Raw genomic sequence first — 27,381 nt, 5'->3', positions numbered from 1 at the left:
CGTTAATAAACTCTGCGGTACAGAGTCTTGTCACCCTAGTTTGCCTATACACGCACGCCCTTTCACGAGGGCCATAAGCATCTCGCCCGAACAGGGACTTGAACCCTGGACCCTCAGATTAAAAGTCTGATGCTCTACCGACTGAGCTATCCGGGCCCTGCTCCACGCATCGCCGTGGCGCTCTAACCAGCCTCATCTCTTAGGGAAAAGGCGCCGTGCGGCAGAGGGGAGGGCGTGTATTTTTCCACCATTCTTGCTCATTCGTATTTGCGTGTAATGAGATGAGAGAGCTGGCCCAAACTTGCAATAGTATCCATTATTCGGGAGGAATGGCAATAGCTGAATTAGTTGGATTACGGATGGGAAAGCAGCAGCATCCAAATATGTCATCAACTCAGGTGCACCGCCTTCTGTAAGATTCTTATTTGGCTGTCAGTGATTAAAGTGGTTTGAAAGTCCAGATTCATGTCTGGCAGCAAGAAGCCAAATGTCAGAAGTGGGATTCGAACCCACGCCTCCAGGGGAGACTGCGACCTGAACGCAGCGCCTTAGACCGCTCGGCCATCCTGACTAGCCACGGGTGATTCTGTCCCGTTTTGCTTCGCCATAAAATTGGGGAAACGGCAAGAAAATTGGCGAAACGCATTTGTTGTGCGATTTTTTGGTCGCCTGAGTCTTTTTTGTTGCCCGCGGCTATTTTTGTTGTCGCCCACATGTATTTTTTTTGTTTTCGCGGCTATTTTCTTGGCGCTGGCGGATTTTTTGTCGTGACCGCGCCCGTTTTGACTCGACCACGCCCATTTTCGCCGCGACCACGCCCGATTTGACGCGCGACAAAAAAATTCCGCCCCAAAAATTATTTTGCGCCAAATTTTCACAGAAGTTTCGCTAAACAATTTGCCAATGATGAAATGCGGAAATTCGCTGCGAATCCATGCCTGGCGAAAAAATTCGCTCATCACTAATTCTGACAGCAGAAGGCTGCCTCCCAAAGGGCTCCTGCCGTCTGATTCCGTCGCAAGTATATCATAACCAAATAGTCAGCTCAGGCTTTGTTGAAGCACAGGGATTATTATTATTATCAATGTTCAGGCAATAAGCAAAACGGCTTTGACCAGGCTTTGGGGGGATGTAGCTCAGTGGTAGAGCGCATGCTTTGCATGTATGAGGTCTTGGGTTCAATCCCCAGCATCTCCAACCTGGGGCTCTTGAAGGCAGGAGTGGGTCTCTCTTTTTATGTGCGTGTAACGCTTCAGTCACATTCTGTCTAGCGAGCCATCTCGGGAATGCCGTAAACGCTTCTTAGCCTCTCCTTCTTAAAGAACCAGTCCGCTTTCAAAGGACTTTAACCCACCGTCACAGATTTCAGTGCACAATATTTCCTCCGAATAACGTTTGCAGTCACTGTAGATTTGAAATATAGAGGGAGAACTCAGAGGTAGCCCACTCATTTTCTTGTCCCTTAAATGGAGCACCCTCTGCACCTACCCAGCCGATCCTACCGAGATACGGTTAGATGCCTCATTTGTAGCGGCAATCTTTGGTCATAATACATTGTTGTATGGTTGCGCCAGGTCAATACCTGCAGAGGGGGAAAAAATGGCCTTTCCATAGGGTTAAGGCGACACATGCTTGGCAGGGCAAGCGTGGTCTCTGTGGCGCAATCGGTTAGCGCGTTCGGCTGTTAACCGAAAGGTTGGTGGTTCAAGCCCACCCAGGGACGGCTCTCCTCTTCTGCTTCTGTGGAAAGATAAAGTCTAGCGACGCAAGAATAAATGGCGCCTGGCCTTCTGTTGCCGGAGCATATGGCAAAGCCTGCTGGCATGTAGCAAAGCTGAATCTTACTGCTCTTTGCTGGCTGCCTTTGGAGACGGGGGAGTCAGCTATATATCTTTATAACTAGACTAGGCACTAAAGTCTGCCGATGAAAAACATTGGCATCTCCATATGGTTGCGGCAGCGCCTGCAGGCTGCTTTGCCTCGTGGCCAGCTTTGTCACTGTCTTGTAATTGGTTGGCGCATTTCAGGTGTCATTTTGCTCTACTGGCTCGGTGGAAACAAAGGCTCCAGCAATACAAGGAGGATTAAGTGTGAGCTTTGTGCGCCACCTGCCAATTGTATACACGGTGCCTGCTGTGCTGTAGCGTGAATCTATCACAACCCCTGCTCTGATGGCGGCACCCTATCAAAAGAAGCGCACGCAAGCTCATCCCTTTCTTCTCATTCATTTCCTTTGCACTGAGATTCAACGTCGCCTAGAAATCAAGCGGCCTGCCACCATTCATCCTCAAAATCATTTGACTGAAACCCTCCTTTAATTACTCTAGACAGTGGATTGAAAGCCAGATTCTAGGTTGTTTTGCTGCCTGCCTAAAAAGGACTAGCAGAGGATGGTTTCGATCCATCGACCTCTGGGTTATGGGCCCAGCACGCTTCCGCTGCGCCACTCTGCTACGCCCTGGGTGCTGTCACCATTCAGCCTCAAAATCATTTGACTGAAACCCTCCTTTAATGGCTCTAGAGAGTGGATTGAAAGCCAGATTCTAGGCTGGTTTGCTGCCTGCCAAAAAGGGATAGCAGAGGATGGTTTCGATCCATCGACCTCTGGGTTATGGGCCCAGCACGCTTCCGCTGCGCCACTCTGCTTCTGGTCAGATGCTGGTGAGAGGACTCCTCATTAGTTCAATCATAATCTCAACAGAATTCCACTCTGAAATCCATTTTCTAAAAGAGCGAATTTGGCAAGTTGTTGAGATATCACCCCACTGGCTTGCAGGGAAAACAGCTGGAAAATGTCCTTCGAGCCGGAATCGAACCAGCGACCTAAGGATTGCTTGATTAGACCTACAGTCCTCCGCTCTACCAGCTGAGCTATCGAAGGCCGGCGGACCCTTACCTATCCGTGTCTTGTTAAAGGGATGGGGTGGATGGACTTCAAAGAGGCAACTTTGGAGAGACTGAAGACATAAAGGGTACTGCTCCCAGGTCTTGCTAAGTAGGGCTCTGTCAGAAAGAAGTTCTGCCTCTTCACTTGCTTTCAGGAATGACTTTGTTTCGCAAGGGCAAGCTGTCCTTCTGACCTGCCTACATTCCTGGGGGTTATTGGCGTTAATAAACTCTGCGGTACAGAGTCTTGTCACCCTAGTTTGCCTATACACGCACGCCCTTTCACGAGGGCCATAAGCATCTCGCCCGAACAGGGACTTGAACCCTGGACCCTCAGATTAAAAGTCTGATGCTCTACCGACTGAGCTATCCGGGCCCTGCTCCACGCATCGCCGTGGCGCTCTAACCAGCCTCATCTCTTAGGGAAAAGGCGCCGTGCGGCAGAGGGGAGGGCGTGTATTTTTCCACCATTCTTGCTCATTCGTATTTGCGTGTAATGAGATGAGAGAGCTGGCCCAAACTTGCAATAGTATCCATTATTCGGGAGGAATGGCAATAGCTGAATTAGTTGGATTACGGATGGGAAAGCAGCAGCATCCAAATATGTCATCAACTCAGGTGCACCGCCTTCTGTAAGATTCTTATTTGGCTGTCAGTGATTAAAGTGGTTTGAAAGTCCAGATTCATGTCTGGCAGCAAGAAGCCAAATGTCAGAAGTGGGATTCGAACCCACGCCTCCAGGGGAGACTGCGACCTGAACGCAGCGCCTTAGACCGCTCGGCCATCCTGACTAGCCACGGGTGATTCTGTCCCGTTTTGCTTCGCCATAAAATTGGGGAAACGGCAAGAAAATTGGCGAAACGCATTTGTTGTGCGATTTTTTGGTCGCCTGAGTCTTTTTTGTTGCCCGCGGCTATTTTTGTTGTCGCCCACATGTATTTTTTTTGTTTTCGCGGCTATTTTCTTGGCGCTGGCGGATTTTTTGTCGTGACCGCGCCCGTTTTGACTCGACCACGCCCATTTTCGCCGCGACCACGCCCGATTTGACGCGCGACAAAAAAATTCCGCCCCAAAAATTATTTTGCGCCAAATTTTCACAGAAGTTTCGCTAAACAATTTGCCAATGATGAAATGCGGAAATTCGCTGCGAATCCATGCCTGGCGAAAAAATTCGCTCATCACTAATTCTGACAGCAGAAGGCTGCCTCCCAAAGGGCTCCTGCCGTCTGATTCCGTCGCAAGTATATCATAACCAAATAGTCAGCTCAGGCTTTGTTGAAGCACAGGGATTATTATTATTATCAATGTTCAGGCAATAAGCAAAACGGCTTTGACCAGGCTTTGGGGGGATGTAGCTCAGTGGTAGAGCGCATGCTTTGCATGTATGAGGTCTTGGGTTCAATCCCCAGCATCTCCAACCTGGGGCTCTTGAAGGCAGGAGTGGGTCTCTCTTTTTATGTGCGTGTAACGCTTCAGTCACATTCTGTCTAGCGAGCCATCTCGGGAATGCCGTAAACGCTTCTTAGCCTCTCCTTCTTAAAGAACCAGTCCGCTTTCAAAGGACTTTAACCCACCGTCACAGATTTCAGTGCACAATATTTCCTCCGAATAACGTTTGCAGTCACTGTAGATTTGAAATATAGAGGGAGAACTCAGAGGTAGCCCACTCATTTTCTTGTCCCTTAAATGGAGCACCCTCTGCACCTACCCAGCCGATCCTACCGAGATACGGTTAGATGCCTCATTTGTAGCGGCAATCTTTGGTCATAATACATTGTTGTATGGTTGCGCCAGGTCAATACCTGCAGAGGGGGAAAAAATGGCCTTTCCATAGGGTTAAGGCGACACATGCTTGGCAGGGCAAGCGTGGTCTCTGTGGCGCAATCGGTTAGCGCGTTCGGCTGTTAACCGAAAGGTTGGTGGTTCAAGCCCACCCAGGGACGGCTCTCCTCTTCTGCTTCTGTGGAAAGATAAAGTCTAGCGACGCAAGAATAAATGGCGCCTGGCCTTCTGTTGCCGGAGCATATGGCAAAGCCTGCTGGCATGTAGCAAAGCTGAATCTTACTGCTCTTTGCTGGCTGCCTTTGGAGACGGGGGAGTCAGCTATATATCTTTATAACTAGACTAGGCACTAAAGTCTGCCGATGAAAAACATTGGCATCTCCATATGGTTGCGGCAGCGCCTGCAGGCTGCTTTGCCTCGTGGCCAGCTTTGTCACTGTCTTGTAATTGGTTGGCGCATTTCAGGTGTCATTTTGCTCTACTGGCTCGGTGGAAACAAAGGCTCCAGCAATACAAGGAGGATTAAGTGTGAGCTTTGTGCGCCACCTGCCAATTGTATACACGGTGCCTGCTGTGCTGTAGCGTGAATCTATCACAACCCCTGCTCTGATGGCGGCACCCTATCAAAAGAAGCGCACGCAAGCTCATCCCTTTCTTCTCATTCATTTCCTTTGCACTGAGATTCAACGTCGCCTAGAAATCAAGCGGCCTGCCACCATTCATCCTCAAAATCATTTGACTGAAACCCTCCTTTAATTACTCTAGACAGTGGATTGAAAGCCAGATTCTAGGTTGTTTTGCTGCCTGCCTAAAAAGGACTAGCAGAGGATGGTTTCGATCCATCGACCTCTGGGTTATGGGCCCAGCACGCTTCCGCTGCGCCACTCTGCTACGCCCTGGGTGCTGTCACCATTCAGCCTCAAAATCATTTGACTGAAACCCTCCTTTAATGGCTCTAGAGAGTGGATTGAAAGCCAGATTCTAGGCTGGTTTGCTGCCTGCCAAAAAGGGATAGCAGAGGATGGTTTCGATCCATCGACCTCTGGGTTATGGGCCCAGCACGCTTCCGCTGCGCCACTCTGCTTCTGGTCAGATGCTGGTGAGAGGACTCCTCATTAGTTCAATCATAATCTCAACAGAATTCCACTCTGAAATCCATTTTCTAAAAGAGCGAATTTGGCAAGTTGTTGAGATATCACCCCACTGGCTTGCAGGGAAAACAGCTGGAAAATGTCCTTCGAGCCGGAATCGAACCAGCGACCTAAGGATTGCTTGATTAGACCTACAGTCCTCCGCTCTACCAGCTGAGCTATCGAAGGCCGGCGGACCCTTACCTATCCGTGTCTTGTTAAAGGGATGGGGTGGATGGACTTCAAAGAGGCAACTTTGGAGAGACTGAAGACATAAAGGGTACTGCTCCCAGGTCTTGCTAAGTAGGGCTCTGTCAGAAAGAAGTTCTGCCTCTTCACTTGCTTTCAGGAATGACTTTGTTTCGCAAGGGCAAGCTGTCCTTCTGACCTGCCTACATTCCTGGGGGTTATTGGCGTTAATAAACTCTGCGGTACAGAGTCTTGTCACCCTAGTTTGCCTATACACGCACGCCCTTTCACGAGGGCCATAAGCATCTCGCCCGAACAGGGACTTGAACCCTGGACCCTCAGATTAAAAGTCTGATGCTCTACCGACTGAGCTATCCGGGCCCTGCTCCACGCATCGCCGTGGCGCTCTAACCAGCCTCATCTCTTAGGGAAAAGGCGCCGTGCGGCAGAGGGGAGGGCGTGTATTTTTCCACCATTCTTGCTCATTCGTATTTGCGTGTAATGAGATGAGAGAGCTGGCCCAAACTTGCAATAGTATCCATTATTCGGGAGGAATGGCAATAGCTGAATTAGTTGGATTACGGATGGGAAAGCAGCAGCATCCAAATATGTCATCAACTCAGGTGCACCGCCTTCTGTAAGATTCTTATTTGGCTGTCAGTGATTAAAGTGGTTTGAAAGTCCAGATTCATGTCTGGCAGCAAGAAGCCAAATGTCAGAAGTGGGATTCGAACCCACGCCTCCAGGGGAGACTGCGACCTGAACGCAGCGCCTTAGACCGCTCGGCCATCCTGACTAGCCACGGGTGATTCTGTCCCGTTTTGCTTCGCCATAAAATTGGGGAAACGGCAAGAAAATTGGCGAAACGCATTTGTTGTGCGATTTTTTGGTCGCCTGAGTCTTTTTTGTTGCCCGCGGCTATTTTTGTTGTCGCCCACATGTATTTTTTTTGTTTTCGCGGCTATTTTCTTGGCGCTGGCGGATTTTTTGTCGTGACCGCGCCCGTTTTGACTCGACCACGCCCATTTTCGCCGCGACCACGCCCGATTTGACGCGCGACAAAAAAATTCCGCCCCAAAAATTATTTTGCGCCAAATTTTCACAGAAGTTTCGCTAAACAATTTGCCAATGATGAAATGCGGAAATTCGCTGCGAATCCATGCCTGGCGAAAAAATTCGCTCATCACTAATTCTGACAGCAGAAGGCTGCCTCCCAAAGGGCTCCTGCCGTCTGATTCCGTCGCAAGTATATCATAACCAAATAGTCAGCTCAGGCTTTGTTGAAGCACAGGGATTATTATTATTATCAATGTTCAGGCAATAAGCAAAACGGCTTTGACCAGGCTTTGGGGGGATGTAGCTCAGTGGTAGAGCGCATGCTTTGCATGTATGAGGTCTTGGGTTCAATCCCCAGCATCTCCAACCTGGGGCTCTTGAAGGCAGGAGTGGGTCTCTCTTTTTATGTGCGTGTAACGCTTCAGTCACATTCTGTCTAGCGAGCCATCTCGGGAATGCCGTAAACGCTTCTTAGCCTCTCCTTCTTAAAGAACCAGTCCGCTTTCAAAGGACTTTAACCCACCGTCACAGATTTCAGTGCACAATATTTCCTCCGAATAACGTTTGCAGTCACTGTAGATTTGAAATATAGAGGGAGAACTCAGAGGTAGCCCACTCATTTTCTTGTCCCTTAAATGGAGCACCCTCTGCACCTACCCAGCCGATCCTACCGAGATACGGTTAGATGCCTCATTTGTAGCGGCAATCTTTGGTCATAATACATTGTTGTATGGTTGCGCCAGGTCAATACCTGCAGAGGGGGAAAAAATGGCCTTTCCATAGGGTTAAGGCGACACATGCTTGGCAGGGCAAGCGTGGTCTCTGTGGCGCAATCGGTTAGCGCGTTCGGCTGTTAACCGAAAGGTTGGTGGTTCAAGCCCACCCAGGGACGGCTCTCCTCTTCTGCTTCTGTGGAAAGATAAAGTCTAGCGACGCAAGAATAAATGGCGCCTGGCCTTCTGTTGCCGGAGCATATGGCAAAGCCTGCTGGCATGTAGCAAAGCTGAATCTTACTGCTCTTTGCTGGCTGCCTTTGGAGACGGGGGAGTCAGCTATATATCTTTATAACTAGACTAGGCACTAAAGTCTGCCGATGAAAAACATTGGCATCTCCATATGGTTGCGGCAGCGCCTGCAGGCTGCTTTGCCTCGTGGCCAGCTTTGTCACTGTCTTGTAATTGGTTGGCGCATTTCAGGTGTCATTTTGCTCTACTGGCTCGGTGGAAACAAAGGCTCCAGCAATACAAGGAGGATTAAGTGTGAGCTTTGTGCGCCACCTGCCAATTGTATACACGGTGCCTGCTGTGCTGTAGCGTGAATCTATCACAACCCCTGCTCTGATGGCGGCACCCTATCAAAAGAAGCGCACGCAAGCTCATCCCTTTCTTCTCATTCATTTCCTTTGCACTGAGATTCAACGTCGCCTAGAAATCAAGCGGCCTGCCACCATTCATCCTCAAAATCATTTGACTGAAACCCTCCTTTAATTACTCTAGACAGTGGATTGAAAGCCAGATTCTAGGTTGTTTTGCTGCCTGCCTAAAAAGGACTAGCAGAGGATGGTTTCGATCCATCGACCTCTGGGTTATGGGCCCAGCACGCTTCCGCTGCGCCACTCTGCTACGCCCTGGGTGCTGTCACCATTCAGCCTCAAAATCATTTGACTGAAACCCTCCTTTAATGGCTCTAGAGAGTGGATTGAAAGCCAGATTCTAGGCTGGTTTGCTGCCTGCCAAAAAGGGATAGCAGAGGATGGTTTCGATCCATCGACCTCTGGGTTATGGGCCCAGCACGCTTCCGCTGCGCCACTCTGCTTCTGGTCAGATGCTGGTGAGAGGACTCCTCATTAGTTCAATCATAATCTCAACAGAATTCCACTCTGAAATCCATTTTCTAAAAGAGCGAATTTGGCAAGTTGTTGAGATATCACCCCACTGGCTTGCAGGGAAAACAGCTGGAAAATGTCCTTCGAGCCGGAATCGAACCAGCGACCTAAGGATTGCTTGATTAGACCTACAGTCCTCCGCTCTACCAGCTGAGCTATCGAAGGCCGGCGGACCCTTACCTATCCGTGTCTTGTTAAAGGGATGGGGTGGATGGACTTCAAAGAGGCAACTTTGGAGAGACTGAAGACATAAAGGGTACTGCTCCCAGGTCTTGCTAAGTAGGGCTCTGTCAGAAAGAAGTTCTGCCTCTTCACTTGCTTTCAGGAATGACTTTGTTTCGCAAGGGCAAGCTGTCCTTCTGACCTGCCTACATTCCTGGGGGTTATTGGCGTTAATAAACTCTGCGGTACAGAGTCTTGTCACCCTAGTTTGCCTATACACGCACGCCCTTTCACGAGGGCCATAAGCATCTCGCCCGAACAGGGACTTGAACCCTGGACCCTCAGATTAAAAGTCTGATGCTCTACCGACTGAGCTATCCGGGCCCTGCTCCACGCATCGCCGTGGCGCTCTAACCAGCCTCATCTCTTAGGGAAAAGGCGCCGTGCGGCAGAGGGGAGGGCGTGTATTTTTCCACCATTCTTGCTCATTCGTATTTGCGTGTAATGAGATGAGAGAGCTGGCCCAAACTTGCAATAGTATCCATTATTCGGGAGGAATGGCAATAGCTGAATTAGTTGGATTACGGATGGGAAAGCAGCAGCATCCAAATATGTCATCAACTCAGGTGCACCGCCTTCTGTAAGATTCTTATTTGGCTGTCAGTGATTAAAGTGGTTTGAAAGTCCAGATTCATGTCTGGCAGCAAGAAGCCAAATGTCAGAAGTGGGATTCGAACCCACGCCTCCAGGGGAGACTGCGACCTGAACGCAGCGCCTTAGACCGCTCGGCCATCCTGACTAGCCACGGGTGATTCTGTCCCGTTTTGCTTCGCCATAAAATTGGGGAAACGGCAAGAAAATTGGCGAAACGCATTTGTTGTGCGATTTTTTGGTCGCCTGAGTCTTTTTTGTTGCCCGCGGCTATTTTTGTTGTCGCCCACATGTATTTTTTTTGTTTTCGCGGCTATTTTCTTGGCGCTGGCGGATTTTTTGTCGTGACCGCGCCCGTTTTGACTCGACCACGCCCATTTTCGCCGCGACCACGCCCGATTTGACGCGCGACAAAAAAATTCCGCCCCAAAAATTATTTTGCGCCAAATTTTCACAGAAGTTTCGCTAAACAATTTGCCAATGATGAAATGCGGAAATTCGCTGCGAATCCATGCCTGGCGAAAAAATTCGCTCATCACTAATTCTGACAGCAGAAGGCTGCCTCCCAAAGGGCTCCTGCCGTCTGATTCCGTCGCAAGTATATCATAACCAAATAGTCAGCTCAGGCTTTGTTGAAGCACAGGGATTATTATTATTATCAATGTTCAGGCAATAAGCAAAACGGCTTTGACCAGGCTTTGGGGGGATGTAGCTCAGTGGTAGAGCGCATGCTTTGCATGTATGAGGTCTTGGGTTCAATCCCCAGCATCTCCAACCTGGGGCTCTTGAAGGCAGGAGTGGGTCTCTCTTTTTATGTGCGTGTAACGCTTCAGTCACATTCTGTCTAGCGAGCCATCTCGGGAATGCCGTAAACGCTTCTTAGCCTCTCCTTCTTAAAGAACCAGTCCGCTTTCAAAGGACTTTAACCCACCGTCACAGATTTCAGTGCACAATATTTCCTCCGAATAACGTTTGCAGTCACTGTAGATTTGAAATATAGAGGGAGAACTCAGAGGTAGCCCACTCATTTTCTTGTCCCTTAAATGGAGCACCCTCTGCACCTACCCAGCCGATCCTACCGAGATACGGTTAGATGCCTCATTTGTAGCGGCAATCTTTGGTCATAATACATTGTTGTATGGTTGCGCCAGGTCAATACCTGCAGAGGGGGAAAAAATGGCCTTTCCATAGGGTTAAGGCGACACATGCTTGGCAGGGCAAGCGTGGTCTCTGTGGCGCAATCGGTTAGCGCGTTCGGCTGTTAACCGAAAGGTTGGTGGTTCAAGCCCACCCAGGGACGGCTCTCCTCTTCTGCTTCTGTGGAAAGATAAAGTCTAGCGACGCAAGAATAAATGGCGCCTGGCCTTCTGTTGCCGGAGCATATGGCAAAGCCTGCTGGCATGTAGCAAAGCTGAATCTTACTGCTCTTTGCTGGCTGCCTTTGGAGACGGGGGAGTCAGCTATATATCTTTATAACTAGACTAGGCACTAAAGTCTGCCGATGAAAAACATTGGCATCTCCATATGGTTGCGGCAGCGCCTGCAGGCTGCTTTGCCTCGTGGCCAGCTTTGTCACTGTCTTGTAATTGGTTGGCGCATTTCAGGTGTCATTTTGCTCTACTGGCTCGGTGGAAACAAAGGCTCCAGCAATACAAGGAGGATTAAGTGTGAGCTTTGTGCGCCACCTGCCAATTGTATACACGGTGCCTGCTGTGCTGTAGCGTGAATCTATCACAACCCCTGCTCTGATGGCGGCACCCTATCAAAAGAAGCGCACGCAAGCTCATCCCTTTCTTCTCATTCATTTCCTTTGCACTGAGATTCAACGTCGCCTAGAAATCAAGCGGCCTGCCACCATTCATCCTCAAAATCATTTGACTGAAACCCTCCTTTAATTACTCTAGACAGTGGATTGAAAGCCAGATTCTAGGTTGTTTTGCTGCCTGCCTAAAAAGGACTAGCAGAGGATGGTTTCGATCCATCGACCTCTGGGTTATGGGCCCAGCACGCTTCCGCTGCGCCACTCTGCTACGCCCTGGGTGCTGTCACCATTCAGCCTCAAAATCATTTGACTGAAACCCTCCTTTAATGGCTCTAGAGAGTGGATTGAAAGCCAGATTCTAGGCTGGTTTGCTGCCTGCCAAAAAGGGATAGCAGAGGATGGTTTCGATCCATCGACCTCTGGGTTATGGGCCCAGCACGCTTCCGCTGCGCCACTCTGCTTCTGGTCAGATGCTGGTGAGAGGACTCCTCATTAGTTCAATCATAATCTCAACAGAATTCCACTCTGAAATCCATTTTCTAAAAGAGCGAATTTGGCAAGTTGTTGAGATATCACCCCACTGGCTTGCAGGGAAAACAGCTGGAAAATGTCCTTCGAGCCGGAATCGAACCAGCGACCTAAGGATTGCTTGATTAGACCTACAGTCCTCCGCTCTACCAGCTGAGCTATCGAAGGCCGGCGGACCCTTACCTATCCGTGTCTTGTTAAAGGGATGGGGTGGATGGACTTCAAAGAGGCAACTTTGGAGAGACTGAAGACATAAAGGGTACTGCTCCCAGGTCTTGCTAAGTAGGGCTCTGTCAGAAAGAAGTTCTGCCTCTTCACTTGCTTTCAGGAATGACTTTGTTTCGCAAGGGCAAGCTGTCCTTCTGACCTGCCTACATTCCTGGGGGTTATTGGCGTTAATAAACTCTGCGGTACAGAGTCTTGTCACCCTAGTTTGCCTATACACGCACGCCCTTTCACGAGGGCCATAAGCATCTCGCCCGAACAGGGACTTGAACCCTGGACCCTCAGATTAAAAGTCTGATGCTCTACCGACTGAGCTATCCGGGCCCTGCTCCACGCATCGCCGTGGCGCTCTAACCAGCCTCATCTCTTAGGGAAAAGGCGCCGTGCGGCAGAGGGGAGGGCGTGTATTTTTCCACCATTCTTGCTCATTCGTATTTGCGTGTAATGAGATGAGAGAGCTGGCCCAAACTTGCAATAGTATCCATTATTCGGGAGGAATGGCAATAGCTGAATTAGTTGGATTACGGATGGGAAAGCAGCAGCATCCAAATATGTCATCAACTCAGGTGCACCGCCTTCTGTAAGATTCTTATTTGGCTGTCAGTGATTAAAGTGGTTTGAAAGTCCAGATTCATGTCTGGCAGCAAGAAGCCAAATGTCAGAAGTGGGATTCGAACCCACGCCTCCAGGGGAGACTGCGACCTGAACGCAGCGCCTTAGACCGCTCGGCCATCCTGACTAGCCACGGGTGATTCTGTCCCGTTTTGCTTCGCCATAAAATTGGGGAAACGGCAAGAAAATTGGCGAAACGCATTTGTTGTGCGATTTTTTGGTCGCCTGAGTCTTTTTTGTTGCCCGCGGCTATTTTTGTTGTCGCCCACATGTATTTTTTTTGTCTTCGCGGCTATTTTCTTGGCGCTGGCGGATTTTTTGTCGTGACCGCGCCCGTTTTGACTCAACCACGCCCATTTTCGCCGCGACCACGCCCGATTTGACGCGCGACAAAAAAATTCCGCCCCAAAAATTATTTTGCGCCAAATTTTCACAGAAGTTTCGCTAAACAATTTGCCAATGATGAAATGCGGAAATTCGCTGCGAATCCATGCCTGGCGAAAAAATTCGCTCATCACTAATTCTGACAGCAGAAGGCTGCCTCCCAAAGGGCTCCTGCTGTCTGATTCCGTCGCAAGTATATCATAACCAAATAGTCAGCTCAGGCTTTGTTGAAGCACAGGGATTATTATTATTATCAATGTTCAGGCAATAAGCAAAACGGCTTTGACCAGGCTTTGGGGGGATGTAGCTCAGTGGTAGAGCGCATGCTTTGCATGTATGAGGTCTTGGGTTCAATCCCCAGCATCTCCAACCTGGGGCTCTTGAAGGCAGGAGCGGGTCTCTCTTTTTATGTGCGTGTAACGCTTCAGTCACATTCTGTCTAGCGAGCCATCTCGGAAATGCCGTAAACGCTTCTTAGCCTCTCCTTCTTAAAGAACCAGTCCACTTTCAAAGGACTTTAACCCACCGTCACAGATTTCAGTGCACAATATTTCCTCCGAATAACGTTTGCAGTCACTGTAGATTTGAAATATAGAGGGAGAACTCAGAGGTAGCCCACTCATTTTCTTGTCCCTTAAATGGAGCACCCTCTGCACCTACCCAGCCGATCCTACCGAGATACGGTTAGATGCCTCATTTGTAGCGGCAATCTTTGGTCATAATACAGGTCCTTTTCAAAAAATTAGCATATTGTGATAAAGTTCATTATTTTCTGTAATGTACTGATAAACATTAGACTTTCATATATTTTAGATTCATTACACACAACTGAAGTAGTTCAAGCCTTTTCTTGTTTTAATATTGATGATTGTGGCATACAGCTCATGAAAACCCAAAATTCCTATCTCAAAAAATTAGCATATCATGAAAAGGTTCTCTAAACGAGCTATTAACCTAATCATCTGAATCAACTAATTAACTCTAAAAACCTTAAAAAGATTCCTGAGGCTTTTAGAAACTCCCAGCCTGGTTCATTACTCAAAACCGCAATCATGGGTAAGACTGCCAACCTGACTGCTGTCCAGAAGGCCATCATTGACACCCTCAAGCAAGAGGGTAAGACACAGAAAGAAATTTCTGAATGAATAGGCTGTTCCCAGATTGCTGTATCAAGGCACCTCAGTGGGAAGTCTGTGGGAAGGAAAAAGTGTGGCAGAAAATGCTGCACAACAAGAAGAGGTGACCCGGCCCTGAGGAAGATTGTGGAGAAGGACCGATTCCTGACCTTGGGGGACCTGCGGAAGCAGTGGACTGAGTCTGGAGTAGAAACATCCAGAGCCACCGTGTACAGGCGTGTGCAGGAAATGGGCTACAGGTGCTGCATTCCCCAGGTCAAGCCACTTTTGAACCAGAAACAGCGGCAGAAGCGCCTGACCTGGGCTACAGAGAAGCAGCACTGGACTGTTGCTCAGTGGTCCAAAGTATGTCATTCGGAAATCAAGGTGCCAGAGTCTGGAGGAAGACTGGGGAGAGGGAAATACCAAAATGCCTGAAGTCCAGTGTCAAGCACCCACAGTCAGTGATGGTCTGGGGTGCCATGTCAGCTGCTGGTGTTGGTCCATTGTGTTTTATCAAGGGCAGGGTCAATGCAGCTAGCTATCAGGAGATTTTGGAGCACTTCATGCTTCCATCTGCTGAAAAGCTTTATGGGAGATGAAGATTTCATTTTTCAGCACAACCTGGCACCTGCTCACAGTGCCAAAACCACTGGTAAATGGTTTACTGACCATGGTATTACTGTGCTCAATTGGCCTGCCAACTCTCCTGACCTGAACCCCATAGAGAATCTGTGGGATATTGTGAAGAGAAAGTTGAGAGACACAAGACCCAACACTCTGGATGAGCTTAAGGCCGCTATTGAAGCATCCTGGGCCTCCATAACACCTGAGCAGTGCCACAGGCTGATTGCCTCCATGCCACGCCACACTGAAGCAGTCATTTCTGCAAAAGGATTCCCGACCAAGTATTGAGTGCATAACTGAACATAATTATTTGAAGGTTGACTTTTTTTGTATTAAAAACACTTTTCTTTTATTGGTCGGATGAAATATGCTAATTTTTTGAGATAGGAATTTTGGGTTTTCATGAGCTGTATGCCACAATCATCAATATTAAAACAAGAAAAGGCTTGAACTACTTCAGTTGTGATGTAATGAATCTAAAATATATGAAAGTCTAATGTTTATCAGTACATTACAGAAAATAATGAACTTTATCACAATATGCTAATTTTTTGAAAAGGACCTGTACATTGTTGTATGGTTGCGCCAGGTCAATACCTGCAGAGGGGGAAAAAATGGCCTTTCCATAGGGTTAAGGCGACACATGCTTGGCAGGGCAAGCATGGTCTCTGTGGCGCAATCGGTTAGCGCGTTCGGCTGTTAACCGAAAGGTTGGTGGTTCAAGCCCACCCAGGGACGGCTCTCCTCTTCTGCTTCTGTGGAAAGATAAAGTCTAGCGACGCAAGAATAAATGGCGCCTGGCCTTCTGTTGCCGGAGCATATGGCAAAGCCTGCTGGCATGTAGCAAAGCTGAATCTTACTGCTCTTTGCTGGCTGCCTTTGGAGACGGGGGAGTCAGCTATATATCTTTATAACTAGACTAGGCACTAAAGTCTGCCGATGAAAAACATTGGCATCTCCATATGGTTGCGGCAGCGCCTGCAGGCTGCTTTGCCTCGTGGCCAGCTTTGTCACTGTCTTGTAATTGGTTGGCGCATTTCAGGTGTCATTTTGCTCTACTGGCTCGGTGGAAACAAAGGCTCCAGCAATACAAGGAGGATTAAGTGTGAGCTTTGTGCGCCACCTGCCAATTGTATACACGGTGCCTGCTGTGCTGTAGCGTGAATCTATCACAACCCCTGCTCTGATGGCGGCACCCTATCAAAAGAAGCGCACGCAAGCTCATCCCTTTCTTCTCATTCATTTCCTTTGCACTGAGATTCAACGTCGCCTAGAAATCAAGCGGCCTGCCACCATTCATCCTCAAAATCATTTGACTGAAACCCTCCTTTAATTACTCTAGACAGTGGATTGAAAGCCAGATTCTAGGTTGTTTTGCTGCCTGCCTAAAAAGGACTAGCAGAGGATGGTTTCGATCCATCGACCTCTGGGTTATGGGCCCAGCACGCTTCCGCTGCGCCACTCTGCTACGCCCTGGGTGCTGTCACCATACAGCCTCAAAATCATTTGACTGAAACCCTCCTTTAATGGCTCTAGAGAGTGGATTGAAAGCCAGATTCTAGGCTGGTTTGCTGCCTGCCAAAAAGGGATAGCAGAGGATGGTTTCGATCCATCGACCTCTGGGTTATGGGCCCAGCACGCTTCCGCTGCGCCACTCTGCTTCTGGTCAGATGCTGGCGAGAGGACTCCTCATTAGTTCAATCATAATCTCAACAGAATTCCACTCTGAAATCCATTTTCTAAAAGAGCGAATTTGGCAAGTTGTTGAGATATCACCCCACTGGCTTGCAGGGAAAACAGCCGGAAAATGTCCTTCGAGCCGGAATCGAACCAGCGACCTAAGGGTTGCTTGATTAGACCTACAGTCCTCCGCTCTACCAGCTGAGCTATCGAAGGCCGGCGGACCCTTACCTATCCGTGTCTTGTTAAAGGGATGGGGTGGATGGACTTCAAAGAGGCAACTTTGGAGAGACTGAAGACATAAAGGGTACTGCTCCCAGGTCTTGCTAAGTAGGGCTCTGTCAGAAAGAAGTTCTGCCTCTTCACTTGCTTTCAGGAATGACTTTGTTTCGCAAGGGCAAGCTGTCCTTCTGACCTGCCTACATTCCTGGGGGTTATTGGCGTTAATAAACTCTGCGGTACAGAGTCTTGTCACCCTAGTTTGCCTATACACGCACGCCCTTTCACAAGGGCCATAAGCATCTCGCCCGAACAGGGACTTGAACCCTGGACCATCAGATTAAAAGTCTGATGCTCTACCGACTGAGCTATCCGGGCCCTGCTCCACGCATCGCCGTGGCGCTCTAACCAGCCTCATCTCTTAGGGAAAAGGCGCCGTGCGGCAGAGGGGAGGGCGTGTATTTTTCCACCATTCTTGCTCATTCGTATTTGCGTGTAATGAGATGAGAGAGCTGGCCCAAACTTGCAATAGTATCCATTATTCGGGAGGAATGGCAATAGCTGAATTAGTTGGATTACGGATGGGAAAGCAGCAGCATCCAAATATGTCATCAACTCAGGTGCACCGCCTTCTGTAAGATTCTTATTTGGCTGTCAGTGATTAAAGTGGTTTGAAAGTCCAGATTCATGTCTGGCAGCAAGAAGCCAAATGTCAGAAGTGGGATTCGAACCCACGCCTCCAGGGGAGACTGCGACCTGAACGCAGCGCCTTAGACCGCTCGGCCATCCTGACTAGCCACGGGTGATTCTGTCCCGTTTTGCTTCGCCATAAAATTGGGGAAACGGCAAGAAAATTGGCGAAACGCATTTGTTGTGCGATTTTTTGGTCACCTGAGTCTTTTTTGTTGCCCGCGGCTATTTTTGTTGTCGCCCACATGTATATTTTTTTGTTTTCACGGCTATTTTCTTGGCGCTGGCGGATTTTTTGTCGTGACCGCGCCCGTTTTGACTCGACCACGCCCATTTTCGCCGCGACCACGCCCGATTTGACGCGCAACAAAAAAATTCCGCCCCAAAAATTATTTTGCGCCAAATTTTCACAGAAGTTTCGCTAAACAATTTGCCAATGATGAAATGCGGAAATTCGCTGCGAATCCATGCCTGGTGAAAAAATTCGCTCATCACTAATTCTGACAGCAGAAGGCTGCCTCCCAAAGGGCTCCTGCCGTCTGATTCCGTCACAAGTATATCATAACCAAATAGTCAGCTCAGGCTTTGTTGAAGCACAGGGATTATTATTATTATCAATGTTCAGGCAATAAGCAAAACGGCTTTGACCAGGCTTTGGGGGGATGTAGCTCAGTGGTAGAGCGCATGCTTTGCATGTATGAGGTCTTGGGTTCAATCCCCAGCATCTCCAACCTGGGGCTCTTGAAGGCAGGAGTGGGTCTCTCTTTTTATGTGCGTGTAACGCTTCAGTCACATTCTGTCTAGCGAGCCATCTCGGGAATGCCGTAAACGCTTCTTAGCCTCTCCTTCTTAAAGAACCAGTCCGCTTTCAAAGGACTTTAACCCACCGTCACAGATTTCAGTGCACAATATTTCCTCCGAATAACGTTTGCAGTCACTGTAGATTTGAAATATAGAGGGAGAACTCAGAGGTAGCCCACTCATTTTCTTGTCCCTTAAATGGAGCACCCTCTGCACCTACCCAGCCGATCCTACCGAGATACGGTTAGATGCCTCATTTGTAGCGGCAATCTTTGGTCATAATACATTGTTGTATGGTTGCGCCAGGTCAATACCTGCAGAGGGGGAAAAATGGCCTTTCCATAGGGTTAAGGCGACACATGCTTGGCAGGGCAAGCGTGGTCTCTGTGGCGCAATCGGTTAGCGCGTTCGGCTGTTAACCGAAAGGTTGGTGGTTCAAGCCCACCCAGGGACGGCTGTCCTCTTCTGCTTCTGTGGAAAGATAAAGTCTAGCGACGCAAGAATAAATGGCGCCTGGCCTTCTGTTGCCGGAGCATATGGCAAACCCTGCTGGCATGTAGCAAAGCTGAATCTTACTGCTCTTTGCTGGCTGCCTTTGGAGACGGGGGAGTCAGCTATATATCTTTATAACTAGACTAGGCACTAAAGTCTGCCGATGAAAAACATTGGCATCTCCATATGGTTGCGGCAGCGCCTGCAGGCTGCTTTGCCTCGTGGCCAGCTTTGTCACTGTCTTGTAATTGGTTGGCGCATTTCAGGTGTCATTTTGCTCTACTGGCTCGGTGGAAACAAAGGCTCCAGCAATACAAGGAGGATTAAGTGTGAGCTTTGTGCGCCACCTGCCAATTGTATACACGGTGCCTGCTGTGCTGTAGCGTGAATCTATCACAACCCCTGCTCTGATGGTGGCACCCTATCAAAAGAAGCGCACGCAAGCTCATCCCTTTCTTCTCATTCATTTCCTTTGCACTGAGATTCAACGTCGCCTAGAAATCAAGCGGCCTGCCACCATTCATCCTCAAAATCATTTGACTGAAACCCTCCTTTAATTACTCTAGACAGTGGATTGAAAGCCAGATTCTAGGTTGTTTTGCTGCCTGCCTAAAAAGGACTAGCAGAGGATGGTTTCGATCCATCGACCTCTGGGTTATGGGCCCAGCACGCTTCCGCTGCGCCACTCTGCTACGCGCTGGGTGCTGTCACCATTCAGCCTCAAAATCATTTGACTGAAACCCTCCTTTAATGGCTCTAGAGAGTGGATTGAAAGCCAGATTCTATGCTGGTTTGCTGCCTGCCAAAAAGGGATAGCAGAGGATGGTTTCGATCCATCGACCTCTGGGTTATGGGCCCAGCACGCTTCCGCTGCGCCACTCTGCTTGTGGTCAGATGCTGGCGAGAGGACTCCTCATTAGTTCAATCATAATCTCAACAGGATTCCACTGTGAAATCCATTTTCTAAAAGAGCGAATTTGGCAAGTTGTTGAGATATCACCCCACTGGCTTGCAGGGAAAACAGCTGGAAAATGTCCTTCGAGCTGGAATCGAACCAGCAACCTAAGTACTGCTTGATTAGACCTACAGTCCTCCGCTCTACCAGCTGAGCTATCGAAGGCCGGCGGACCCTTACCTATCCGTGTCTTGTTAAAGGGATGGGGTGGATGGACTTCAAAGAGGCAAATGGGGGTTACAGAAGGTAAGAAGAATTACTTCCACTGATGAACTATATTAGTATGAGGCAAAATGATGGGGAAAAGGTTATAGGAAAGAGGAATTGGTAATTGTTTGTGGTGAATTAGGTACGTTGCCAAGGAAAGTGGTTTTACAGCAGAGGAAAAAAATAGAATGTACAAAGAGTTCCTTTTGTTTCCACATATGACATTAATTCTAAATTATTTTAAAGTACTATCTTGAAGTATTGAGGAATGCTTGAAAATGAAGTTATTTTCTTCCCCCCTAAACATTTCTTATATACAGGGGGGAAAAATATTGAGAATTTAATTAAGAAGAAACAGTCTAGCACCCTGTTTATTAAGGCTACTTTTGGTCATCATCTGACCAAAAACTGGCCATCATCAAATATTCTCAAATATTCTTCATTGATCCCTTGCATTAAATTAATTCTGGGGTATTTTTTAGAATGGATGCAGAGAAAAAAACTTGACTTTTCCAAGATTTACTGTGTGTCCAAACGGCTAAAAATCCAAATTTCGCCCGTTTAAACTTGCCGAGTTCATGTAGAAGATCCTTTATTTGTCTCAAAACTTTCACGATTTCCATTTTTTGACACTGGGTTTTGACTGAAAACTAGACTTTTTCAAAGCGAAAATTCGATAAATTTGGAATTTTTGCAGCGACAATTTCAAAATGTTTCTTGCCACTTTTCTCAAAGCTACTTTTTCTACTGATTTTTTTTTAAAGTTAGACATTTGGGAGTTTAGTCAAGTTTGAGAATGAAAAAAAAAGAGAAATTAGAGCATTTTAGTAAATCTGCCCCTATGGGGCTGATTTATCAAAGTCCAAATTTCAGATCTTAAAAAGTACGATTTCAAAAAATTTGTATTAAATATGTGCATTTCTGATATGTGTTAATTGCGCAAAAAATTGTTTAGTGGTCATATGAAAATATTGTGGCACGATCCAAACTTTCCGAAATTTTTGTATCCAAATGATCATAAGCGACGCAAATACCTTTCTGACTTTGAACCTTCAGTGCATGATTTTGAAAGCCTCCCATAGGACTCAATGGCACTCTGCAGCTCCAACCCAGCCCAAGGAAAGTCTCCCATAGGGCTCAATGGCACTCTGCAGCTCCAACCCGGCCCAAGGAAAGTCTCACATAGGGCTCAATGGCACTCTGCAGCTCCAACCCAGCCCAAGGAAAGTCTCCCATAGGGCTCAATGGCACTCTGCAGCTCCAACCCGGCCCAAGGAAAGTCTCCCATAGGGCTCAATGGCACTCTGCAGCTCCAACCCGGCCCAAGGAAAGTCTCCCATAGGGCTCAGTGGCACTCTGCAGCTCCAACCTGGCCCAAGGAAAGTCTCCCATAGGGCTCAGTGACACTCTGCAGCTCCAACCTGGACCAAGGAAAATCTCCCATAGGGCTCAATGGCACTCTGCAGCTCCAACCCGGCCCAAGGAAAGTCTCCCATAGGGCTCAATGGCACTCTTCAGCTCCAACCTGGCCCAAGGAAAGTCTACCATAATGCTGAATGGCACTCTGCAGCTCCAACCCGGCCCAAGGAAAGTCTCCCATAGGGCTCAATGGCACTCTGCAGCTCCAACCCGGCCCAAGGAAAGCCTCCCATAGGGCTCAATGGCACTCTGCAGCTCCAACCTGGCCCAAGGAAAGTCACGATAACGAAGCTTGAATGAATCCAAAACTTTCGTACTCATTGCGACAAATACAATTTTGTCGCACAAATTGTCATAAAGTACGAAAAAGTCGCACAAATCTATGAAAATATCACAGAAAATATGAAAAAGTTGTAAACTTTACAAAAAATACGAATTTGACCTGTCGTACTTTAAAGAATGTGCCCCCATATATATTTCATTGTGCACTTGTAGTCCCACTACACCATTTCACAGGGTATTTTATTGTGCTGCCCTGGGTCATTATTTTCTCTCTATACCTCCTACACTGACCCTTGGCCTAGCTATTTATCGTCTCTTTCTATATTGAACACTATGTGGTCGATTCATTAAAGTCCAAATTATGAGTAGGATTTGTGAAAATTCGCATTAAATACGAAAATGTCTGATGTGCGTTAATTTTGCGAAAAGTTGTGTCATGCTTGTATGAAAAAATTGTGGCACTCTGCAGCTCCAACCCGGCCCAAGGAAAGTCTCCCATAGGGCTCAATGGCACTCTGCAGCTCCAACCTGGCCCAAGGAAAGTCTCCCATAGGGCTCAATGGCACTCTGCAGCTCCAACCCGGCCCAAGGAATATCTCCCATAGGGCTCAATGGCACTCTGCAGCTCCAACCTGGCCCAAGGAAAGTCTCCCATAGGGCTCAATGGCACTCTGCAGCTCCAACCAGGCCCAAGGAATATCTCCCATAGGGCTCAATGGCACTCTGCAGCTCCAACCTGGCCCAAGGAAATTCTCCCATAGGGCTCAATGGCACTCTGCAGCTCCAACCCGGCCCAAGGAAAGTCTCCCATAGGGCTCAATGGCACTCTGCAGCTCCAACCCGGCCCAAGGAAAGTCTCCCATAGGGCTCAATGGCACTCTGCAGCTCCAACCCGGCCCAAGGAAAGTCTCCCATAGGGCTCAATGGCACTCTGCAGCTACAACCTGGCCCAAGGAAAGTCTCCCATAGGGCTCAATGGCACTCTGCAGCTCCAACCCGGCCCAAGGAATATCTCCCATAGGGCTCAATGGCACTCTGCAGCTACAACCTGGCCCAAGGAAAGTCTCCCATAGGGCTCAATGGCACTCTGCAGCTACAACCTGGCCCAAGGAATATCTCCCAGAGGGCTCAATGGCACTCTGCAGCTCCAACCCGGCCCAAGGAAAGTCTCCCATAGGGCTCAATGGCACTCTGCAGCTCCAACCCGGCCCAAGGAAAGTCTCCCATAGGGCTCAATGGCACTCTGCAGCTCCAACCCGGCCCAAGGAAAGTCTCCCATAGGGCTCAATGGCACTCTGCAGCTCCAACCCGGCCCAAGGAAAGTCACCATACCGAAGCTTGAATGAATCCAAAACTTTCATACTCAGTGCGACAAATACGATTTTGTCGCACAAATTGACACAATTATTAACAAAAATATTGTAGAAAATATGCATAGTTCTAAAACTTAAATATGAATTTTTAGCATTTGGATTCAATCGTACATAACAAAAAGGCCCCTAGTTGTTTGTTTTATATTCATAAGTTACACTTTAGGGCTGATTTACTAAAATACTGTTTTTTTCTGGTCTTGAAAGTTGTATAAACTTGACATGGTTTAAATTCGAATTAAACTTGATCATTGTTGTATGTCGAGGTAAGATTACAAAATCCTGATTTTTTAAGGTTGGAAGTGTTGTTAAAACTTTGAATTTGAATGGACATTAATTTCCATGAATCTAGCAGCCACTTTAGAAGCATTGGTGCTCATTCTTGGAAAACAATAATGTGAAATAGAAAAGAATGAGGGAATTAACTTCCCTTTGAAAATGTGTTAAATTGAAAAGAATGAGTGGAGTAACTTCCCATTGAAACTAGGTGAAACAGAAAACAACGAGAGGATTTACTTCTCCTTGAAACTTGGTGAAATAGAAAAATGAGTTGATTAACTTCCCCTTTAAACTGGCTATAACAAAAAACAATGAGGGGAATAACTTCTCCTTGAAACTGCATAAAACAATTTTCCTTGTAAATTCTCCTTGTAAATTATCAAGGACGGGTTGTCACTGACTATTCTACTATTTTAAGCCTTCATAGGACTCAATGGTACCTGCCAATTTTTTTTCCAATAAAACATGAATAAATCACAAATTATGGGAGTTATTTTCAAAAAACTAAAATTTTTCGTGGAAAATTTCAGAAAAACACACTTTTTTTTAAACATTTTTATTAGAAAAATTGAGTTTGACTTTTTCTCAAATGTGGCCCTATGTGTAAAGTCAAGCTAAAGTTTAATACTTCTATATTTGCTGCTGAAAATACTGAAATCTGTTAAAAAAAATAAATAAAAGAAACATCCCCTTTTTCATTCCCTGTTTTCCAATGCTAAAAAGAAATTTTCCTTTACATATATTTATGATAATGAGTGCAGAGGCGGGTGGGGCTTTCAGCCTGTCTCCTTCCTGTTATAACATTTTCTATATAAAATACACTGAAGCCGAGGAAGCTGCCATTTACTGACCAGTAAGGCAGAATGTTGGAATCAATAATGAGAGCCATAATCTGTAAGTATCATTTTTCTAGTCTCTTTTTAGAAAAGGGTGTGGTGAAGGAATCTCAATTGTCTCAGTTGGAAGCACTTAATAACATTCCTTAGCAAACTAGTAAAGGGCACCTTTGATTTCAACTTGCTCCAGAAGAAGCAGGACACTTAATTTTGTGTACAGTGATGCACCTATGAAAATGCTCACATATGCTCTATATCCGGGATCCCCAAACTTTCTTACACGTGAGCCACAGTCAAATGTAAAAAGACTTGGAGAACAACACAAGCACCATAAAAGTTCATGGAGGTGCCAATTAGGGCTGTGATTGGCTATTAGGCAGCCTCTATGCACCCTATCAGCTTACAGGGGCTTTATTTGGTAGGAAATCTTGTTTTTAGTCACCCAAAACTTGCCCCCAAGTCAGGAATTCAAAAATAACTTCCTGGTTTGGGGGTACTGAGAGCAACATCCAAGGGGTTGGTGAGCAACATGTTGCTCCGAGTCACTGCTTGGGGATCACTGCTCTATACAGAATATTGTATACTAATCCTTTCGATTCTCAAATGATATTGTTTGCCCAAAGGGATATATGTACGTAGGTATGTGTTTTTAGATTTTTGGTCTTCATTATGCTTTGATTGTGTTGAAAAACCCAACACAATTGAATGAAGTGATGATGAACGCTGGTTAGTCAATGTATCATTCTTTATAAACTCACTGTATTGTTTTGTCACCCACTGTGACCTACAGCCCTTGTATTTTTTTACTTGTGTCTGTAAGTTACCCTCCCATATAGATTGTAAGCTCTTCGGGGCAGGGACTGGTTGATCACCCTTTCCATAAAAATTCCATGTTTATACTATACCTTGCTATGTTAGATTCCATGAGTGCCTGTTCAACATATAGTTACTGGTTTATTACCCTTTCCATAAAAATTTACTGTTTCTACTACACCTTTCTATGTTGGATTCCATGATTGCCTGCTCAGCATCTAGTTACTGGTTTATTACCCTTTCCATAAAAATTTACTGTTTCTACTACACCTTTCTATGTTGGATTCCATGAGTGCCTGCTCAGCATCTAGTTACTAGTTGATTACCCAATCAATCTATGTTTATACTATACCTTGCTGTGTTGGATTCCATGAGTGCCTGTTCAACATATAGTTACTGGTTTATTACCCTTTGTTCAAAGACTTTGTTTCTACTATACCTTTCTATGTTGGATTACTTGAGTGCTTGCTCAGGATCTAGTTACTGGTTTGCCACCATTTGCATAAAGTCTGCTGAAAGGTGCCTCTACTACACCATTCTACACGGGGTTCCATGAATGCTTGCTCATGATCTAGTTACATAGCTACTGTTACATAGGAACAGAAGGAAGGAAAATGAAATGTTTTCCAGTCTCACCCACATACTTCCGTTTCTCAATAATTTGGTGCTTCTTAAAAAGCAATAGGAAGCAGCTTTATCTCTGGAACATGACCTATTATGATAGGTTACAAATAGCTGTATCACATATGATACAAGTTAAAAGCATCTTTGAAATTACAGCTACAGGCAGTACAGAAGCTAGATGAAGAACTTACCTCACCATTAACTCAACATACCATTCGCGAACTTCTGCCAAAAAGTGCGAACTTTTGCGAACTTTGCGAACCCCATAGACTTCAATGGGAAGGCGAACTTTAAAACCTAGAAAAGCCATTTCTGGCCAGAAAACTGATTTTAAAGTTGTTTAAAGGGTGCCACAACCTGGACAGTGGCATGCAGGAGGGGGATCAAGGTCAAAAATTATCTCTGAAAAATACGTTGTTGACACAGAGTTGCGTTTTGTGCTGTAAAGGGCAGAAATCACACTACATTTCTAAACTTGTGTAATAAACTGCTTTTACAAGGACTATTGGGTTACAGCAGATGATCAGCAGGACAGCTGCCCACAGCAGCTACATACAGAGCAGTAGAAAGTAGATTACTAGTCAGCAAAGCTACCTAAAGTTGTATAAACTTGACATGGTTTAAATTCGAATTAAACTTGATCATTGTTGTATGTCGAGGTAAGATTACAAAATCCTGATTTTTTAAGGTTGGAAGTGTTGTTAAAACTTTGAATTTGAATGGACATTAATTTCCATGAATCTAGCAGCCACTTTAGAAGCATTGGTGCTCATTCTGGAAAACAATAATGTGAAATAGAAAAGAATGAGGGAATTAACTTCCCTTTGAAAATGTGTTAAATTGAAAAGAATGAGTGGAGTAACTTCCCATTGAAACTAGGTGAAACAGAAAACAACGAGAGGATTTACTTCTCCTTGAAACTTGGTGAAATAGAAAAATGAGGTGATTAACTTCCCCTTTAAACTGGCTATAACAAAAAACCATGAGGGGAATAACTTCTCCTTGAAACTGCATAAAACAATTTTCCTTGTAAATTCTCCTTGTAAATTATCAAGGACGGGTTGTCACTGACTATTCTACTATTTTAAGCCTTCATAGGACTCAATGGTACCTGCCAATTTTTTTTCCAATAAACATGAATAAATCACAAATTATGGGAGTTATTTTCAAAAAACTAAAATTTTTCGTGGAAAATTTCAGAAAAACACACTTTTTTTTAAACATTTTTATTAGAAAAATTGAGTTTGACTTTTTCTCAAATGTGGCCCTATGTGTAAAGTCAAGCTAAAGTTTAATACTTCTATATTTGCTGCTGAAAATACTGAAATCTGTTAAAAAAAATAAATAAAAGAAACATCCCCTTTTTCATTCCCTGTTTTCCAATGCTAAAAAGAAATTTTCCTTTACATATATTTATGATAATGAGTGCAGAGGCGGGTGGGGCTTTCAGCCTGTCTCCTTCCTGTTATAACATTTTCTATATAAAATACACTGAAGCCGAGGAAGCTGCCATTTACTGACCAGTAAGGCAGAATGTTGGAATCAATAATGAGAGCCATAATCTGTAAGTATCATTTTTCTAGTCTCTTTTTAGAAAAGGGTGTGGTGAAGGAATCTCAATTGTCTCAGTTGGAAGCACTTAATAACATTCCTTAGCAAACTAGTAAAGGGCACCTTTGATTTCAACTTGCTCCAGAAGAAGCAGGACACTTAATTTTGT

General features: G+C 46.4%; 1 protein-coding gene and 42 non-coding genes across 43 annotated transcripts in view; 13 read left to right on the top strand and 30 right to left on the bottom strand.

Annotated features, from left to right (window-relative positions):
- Window positions 1–27,381, top strand: part of LOC116406859 (Fc receptor-like protein 2) — a 68,131-nt gene that overhangs the window by 26,071 nt on the left and 14,679 nt on the right. The gene's annotated exons all lie outside the window — the stretch shown is intronic.
- On the bottom strand, window positions 84–156 carry trnak-uuu. The gene has a single exon. It is a non-coding gene; the product is annotated as a tRNA-Lys (tRNA).
- On the bottom strand, window positions 489–571 carry trnal-cag. The gene has a single exon. It is a non-coding gene; the product is annotated as a tRNA-Leu (tRNA).
- Window positions 1,126–1,197, top strand: trnaa-ugc. Its single transcript has one exon. It is a non-coding gene; the product is annotated as a tRNA-Ala (tRNA).
- On the top strand, window positions 1,650–1,723 carry trnan-guu. The gene has a single exon. It is a non-coding gene; the product is annotated as a tRNA-Asn (tRNA).
- trnam-cau lies at window positions 2,382–2,453 on the bottom strand. The gene has a single exon. It is a non-coding gene; the product is annotated as a tRNA-Met (tRNA).
- trnam-cau lies at window positions 2,575–2,646 on the bottom strand. The gene has a single exon. It is a non-coding gene; the product is annotated as a tRNA-Met (tRNA).
- trnay-gua lies at window positions 2,796–2,881 on the bottom strand. Its single transcript is given in 2 exon segments — window positions 2,796–2,831; window positions 2,845–2,881. It is a non-coding gene; the product is annotated as a tRNA-Tyr (tRNA).
- On the bottom strand, window positions 3,190–3,262 carry trnak-uuu. The gene has a single exon. It is a non-coding gene; the product is annotated as a tRNA-Lys (tRNA).
- trnal-cag lies at window positions 3,595–3,677 on the bottom strand. The gene has a single exon. It is a non-coding gene; the product is annotated as a tRNA-Leu (tRNA).
- Window positions 4,232–4,303, top strand: trnaa-ugc. The gene has a single exon. It is a non-coding gene; the product is annotated as a tRNA-Ala (tRNA).
- trnan-guu lies at window positions 4,756–4,829 on the top strand. The gene has a single exon. It is a non-coding gene; the product is annotated as a tRNA-Asn (tRNA).
- On the bottom strand, window positions 5,488–5,559 carry trnam-cau. Its single transcript has one exon. It is a non-coding gene; the product is annotated as a tRNA-Met (tRNA).
- trnam-cau lies at window positions 5,681–5,752 on the bottom strand. Its single transcript has one exon. It is a non-coding gene; the product is annotated as a tRNA-Met (tRNA).
- Window positions 5,902–5,987, bottom strand: trnay-gua. Its single transcript is given in 2 exon segments — window positions 5,902–5,937; window positions 5,951–5,987. It is a non-coding gene; the product is annotated as a tRNA-Tyr (tRNA).
- trnak-uuu lies at window positions 6,296–6,368 on the bottom strand. Its single transcript has one exon. It is a non-coding gene; the product is annotated as a tRNA-Lys (tRNA).
- On the bottom strand, window positions 6,701–6,783 carry trnal-cag. The gene has a single exon. It is a non-coding gene; the product is annotated as a tRNA-Leu (tRNA).
- Window positions 7,338–7,409, top strand: trnaa-ugc. The gene has a single exon. It is a non-coding gene; the product is annotated as a tRNA-Ala (tRNA).
- Window positions 7,862–7,935, top strand: trnan-guu. Its single transcript has one exon. It is a non-coding gene; the product is annotated as a tRNA-Asn (tRNA).
- Window positions 8,594–8,665, bottom strand: trnam-cau. Its single transcript has one exon. It is a non-coding gene; the product is annotated as a tRNA-Met (tRNA).
- Window positions 8,787–8,858, bottom strand: trnam-cau. The gene has a single exon. It is a non-coding gene; the product is annotated as a tRNA-Met (tRNA).
- On the bottom strand, window positions 9,008–9,093 carry trnay-gua. Its single transcript is given in 2 exon segments — window positions 9,008–9,043; window positions 9,057–9,093. It is a non-coding gene; the product is annotated as a tRNA-Tyr (tRNA).
- Window positions 9,402–9,474, bottom strand: trnak-uuu. Its single transcript has one exon. It is a non-coding gene; the product is annotated as a tRNA-Lys (tRNA).
- trnal-cag lies at window positions 9,807–9,889 on the bottom strand. The gene has a single exon. It is a non-coding gene; the product is annotated as a tRNA-Leu (tRNA).
- Window positions 10,444–10,515, top strand: trnaa-ugc. Its single transcript has one exon. It is a non-coding gene; the product is annotated as a tRNA-Ala (tRNA).
- Window positions 10,968–11,041, top strand: trnan-guu. The gene has a single exon. It is a non-coding gene; the product is annotated as a tRNA-Asn (tRNA).
- On the bottom strand, window positions 11,700–11,771 carry trnam-cau. Its single transcript has one exon. It is a non-coding gene; the product is annotated as a tRNA-Met (tRNA).
- trnam-cau lies at window positions 11,893–11,964 on the bottom strand. Its single transcript has one exon. It is a non-coding gene; the product is annotated as a tRNA-Met (tRNA).
- trnay-gua lies at window positions 12,114–12,199 on the bottom strand. The gene is given in 2 exon segments: window positions 12,114–12,149; window positions 12,163–12,199. It is a non-coding gene; the product is annotated as a tRNA-Tyr (tRNA).
- Window positions 12,508–12,580, bottom strand: trnak-uuu. The gene has a single exon. It is a non-coding gene; the product is annotated as a tRNA-Lys (tRNA).
- trnal-cag lies at window positions 12,913–12,995 on the bottom strand. Its single transcript has one exon. It is a non-coding gene; the product is annotated as a tRNA-Leu (tRNA).
- Window positions 13,550–13,621, top strand: trnaa-ugc. The gene has a single exon. It is a non-coding gene; the product is annotated as a tRNA-Ala (tRNA).
- On the top strand, window positions 15,659–15,732 carry trnan-guu. The gene has a single exon. It is a non-coding gene; the product is annotated as a tRNA-Asn (tRNA).
- Window positions 16,391–16,462, bottom strand: trnam-cau. The gene has a single exon. It is a non-coding gene; the product is annotated as a tRNA-Met (tRNA).
- Window positions 16,584–16,655, bottom strand: trnam-cau. The gene has a single exon. It is a non-coding gene; the product is annotated as a tRNA-Met (tRNA).
- Window positions 16,805–16,890, bottom strand: trnay-gua. The gene is given in 2 exon segments: window positions 16,805–16,840; window positions 16,854–16,890. It is a non-coding gene; the product is annotated as a tRNA-Tyr (tRNA).
- On the bottom strand, window positions 17,199–17,271 carry trnak-uuu. The gene has a single exon. It is a non-coding gene; the product is annotated as a tRNA-Lys (tRNA).
- Window positions 17,604–17,686, bottom strand: trnal-cag. The gene has a single exon. It is a non-coding gene; the product is annotated as a tRNA-Leu (tRNA).
- Window positions 18,242–18,313, top strand: trnaa-ugc. Its single transcript has one exon. It is a non-coding gene; the product is annotated as a tRNA-Ala (tRNA).
- On the top strand, window positions 18,765–18,838 carry trnan-guu. Its single transcript has one exon. It is a non-coding gene; the product is annotated as a tRNA-Asn (tRNA).
- On the bottom strand, window positions 19,497–19,568 carry trnam-cau. The gene has a single exon. It is a non-coding gene; the product is annotated as a tRNA-Met (tRNA).
- Window positions 19,690–19,761, bottom strand: trnam-cau. Its single transcript has one exon. It is a non-coding gene; the product is annotated as a tRNA-Met (tRNA).
- On the bottom strand, window positions 19,911–19,996 carry trnay-gua. Its single transcript is given in 2 exon segments — window positions 19,911–19,946; window positions 19,960–19,996. It is a non-coding gene; the product is annotated as a tRNA-Tyr (tRNA).

Source organism: Xenopus tropicalis, chromosome 8 (genome assembly GCF_000004195.4).
Source record: "Xenopus tropicalis strain Nigerian chromosome 8, UCB_Xtro_10.0, whole genome shotgun sequence".
Taxonomy (NCBI): Eukaryota; Metazoa; Chordata; class Amphibia; order Anura; family Pipidae; genus Xenopus; species Xenopus tropicalis.
The sequence above is the reverse complement of the archived record's forward strand: the minus strand, read 5'-3'. Positions and strand labels throughout refer to the sequence as shown.